The sequence below is a fragment of the Penaeus vannamei genome, chromosome 16 (assembly GCF_042767895.1).
Source record: "Penaeus vannamei isolate JL-2024 chromosome 16, ASM4276789v1, whole genome shotgun sequence".
NCBI classification, from domain to species: domain Eukaryota; kingdom Metazoa; phylum Arthropoda; class Malacostraca; order Decapoda; family Penaeidae; genus Penaeus; species Penaeus vannamei.
In genome coordinates, this window is record NC_091564.1 from 9,388,764 (window position 1) to 9,392,254 (window position 3,491).

At 40.3% G+C, this 3,491-nt stretch overlaps 1 protein-coding gene across 4 annotated transcripts in view; it reads right to left on the reverse strand.

The window, feature by feature from the left end:
• Positions 1–3,491, reverse strand: part of Sema1a (semaphorin 1a) — a 393,373-nt gene that overhangs the window by 245,159 nt on the left and 144,723 nt on the right. The gene's annotated exons all lie outside the window — the stretch shown is intronic.

The following is a 3,491-nucleotide window of genomic DNA, read 5'->3' on the forward strand; positions in this document are numbered from 1 at the left end:
TCCTGTTAATAGCAATAGCAATAATAACAATAACAATAACAACAACAACAACAACAATAATAATAAAAACATCACCATCAACAAAACCAACAAATAAAAATAACAATGCACATTCCAAATCACTTTCCGAGAGAGAAAAAATCTGGACACTTCCCTTCCGTCTCCTTCAACGTGTCTCAAAATCCGAACAAAACTTTTTAGCCGTTTATCAGGGGGAGAGAAAGAGATCGACAGGGTGGGAGGGGAAAAGAAGGAAAGAGAAAGGAGGGAGGGGAAAAGGAGGGCGGGAGAAGAAGGGAGGGGAAAAGGAGGGCGGGAGAAGGAGGGAGGGGAAAAGGAGGAAAGAGAAAAAGGAGAAAGGAGGGAGGGGGAAGGAGGAGGTGAAGCAGGAAGAGGAGGACGACGACTATGACGTAGGCAGTGACAGAGGAAGGAATGGAAGAGGAGGAGGGGGAGGTAGAGGAAAGAGAGGGGGAAAGAAAGAGGAGACGATGGAAGGGAATAGGGGAGGGGGAGAGGTGAAAGGAAAGTAGAGAGGGAGGGTGGAAGAGGAAGGGTGAGAGGGAAGGGTGGAAGCGGAAGGGGTGGGGGAACGGTAGAAGGGAGTGATGGAAGGAATAGAAAGAGGAGCACGAAGAAGGGAAAGGGAGGAGGAGGAGGAGAAAGGAGGAAGGGGAGAAAGGAGGAAGAGGAAAAGGAAGGAGGGAAGAGTAGGAGAAGGGCAGGAGGAGGAGGAAGAGGATAAAAGAAAACAGAAGACAGAAGAAACAACAATAACTAAGTCGAAAAACCAGGACGAGAATCCAAGAAAAGGGCGAAACGGAGAAATCCCAAACCGATAAATCTGCCAAGGCGTTGAAATACGTCTTTCAGATTTCAAGAGAAATAAGGAAAAAAAGGCCTTTGTTTAATACACGGTTCCAGCCCCCCCCTCCCCCCTCCCACACCTTACACCACCTCACCCACCCACCCACCCCACCACCACCCACCCACCTCACTCCACCCACCCACCCACCCACCCACCCACCCTCCCTCACCCTCCCTAACCAGCCTCCCTCCCTCCCTCCCTCCCTCCCTCCCTCCCTCCCTCTTCCGCCTTTCCTCCCTTCCATTCGCGTTCAATAAGCCATCGTCGCTGAGCCTCTGTCATCACTCGATTAATTAATATGCTAATATTTAAAGGGGGAGGGAGAGGAAGAGGAGAATGGGGGAGGGAGACGGGGGGGGGGAGGAGAATGGGGGAGGGAGACGGGGAGAGGAAAATGGGGGAGGAGACGATTAAAAGGAGGAGAATGGGGAAAGGAGCCGGGGGGGGGGGGGAGAGAGGAGGAGAAATGGGGGAGGAGGGAGGAAAATGGGGGAGGGAGAGGGGGAGGATAATGAGGGAAAGGAGAGGGGGAGGAGAATGGAGAGGAGGGAGGAGGAAGAGGAGAATGGGGGAGGGAGAGAGGAAGAGGAGAATGGGGGAGGACGAGTTGTGAGAGGGGGAGGGAGGGAGGTAGAGTGAGGGAGAATGGGGGAAGGAGACGGTGGGAGGAGAATGGGGGAGGACGAGAGTGCGAGAGGGGGAAGAAGGGAAGAAAATGGGGGAGGGAGAGGAAGAGGATATAAGGGGTAAGAGAGGGGGAGGGATAAGAAGAAAGGGGGAGGAGAGAAGAGGAACAAAGCGAAAGCGAAGATGGTCAAAAGAGACAGTGGGCAGGAGGGGGCAGGGTTCAAAACAGAGGAAGAGGGGGTGAGGAGTTAGGGAGGTAGACGGGAGAGGGGAGAGGAGGCAGCGGAATTAAATTCAAATTAATTAATAAACAAGATGGCTTAGCCTCTACGCTTAATATCACCGCACTAGATCAACTGGTTTGATTTCCAAATATGATTTGTGTGGTAAAATGAAGGAGACGGCGGCAATGACTGACGTTGACTGATGCTTATAAATAATGGTGATGATGATGATGATTAATGATTGATGATGACTGATGATAATTGATGTTGATGATGATAATGATGATGATGATGATAATGAAGATGACGATAATGAAGATGATGATGGTGATGACTGATGATGATGATGATAATAATGATGATGATCATAATAATTGATGATGATGATGATAATGATAATGAAGATGATGATGGTGATGACTGATGATGATGATGATAATAATGATGATGATCATAATAATTGATGATGATGATGATAATGATAATGAAGATGATATAGCTATAGCTATGGCTATGGCGACAGCAACGACGACGACTTAATAATGATGACTACGATTAAGAAATAACCAAAACATTAACATTATTACGGTAACGGCAATAGTAACACCAACACCTCCGTTAAAATGACAATGCAATTAAATATTTCAAAAGTTTTTTCAAAAGTTAAAAGCTTTTATTATTATCACCATTACAAAATGATTATCATTTAAAAGAGAAAAAAAAATACATGTGCGAAATTAATAAATAGCATTACACTGAAGTGCCAAAAAAGGTCGATGTATTTTGCAATTTGAAGGGAAATACATACGGCAATATATCATGTAATCATTGATGTAATGGATTTCATTAAAATATACGATATCTTTTAGCTCTATGTATTTTTTCAACAACATTGACGTTCCAAAAAATAATCATGAAATATTTATCATAAAAATGATCAAAACAAAATTAAACTTTTGATATTGGAATCAATACAACAGATATAAATTCCATAGTTAGGAAAATGATAATTAAACCAGCAGGAGCAAATAAGGCGTAAGAATAAACAGATGAAATTACATCAAACTTGTGTGGATGTAAAATGCAAATGAAAATACACAGAAAATTTTGAATAACAAAAGACATAAATAACACAATGAATGCACCACTCGAAACAAAACGAGAACGTAATTGCGAAAACAAAGAAAATAAAATAGAAATAGGCCTAATAAAACATATTACATTCAAACTGAATTCAAGAAAAGAAGCAACGTAACAAAATAAACAAACAAATAATTAAACGAAAATACAAGCCCCGTATAGTAAAACCAAATATACATCTACATATAATCCAAACACAATGCAGAATTATAGAATACTTACACACACACACACACACACACACACACACACACACACACACACACACACACACACACACACACACACACACACACACACACACACACACACACACACACACACACATATATACATATATATATATATATATATATATATATATATATATATATATATATATATATATATATATATATATATATATATATATATATATATATATATATATATATACATATATATATATGTATATATATACATATATATATATATATACATATATATATATACATATATATACATATATATATATATATATATATATATATACATACATATATATATATATATATATAAATATATATAACTTACAACTTTCATCTTCATATTTCCTTCTCTTTCATTTCCTATATTCTTTCCATCCTTGTTCC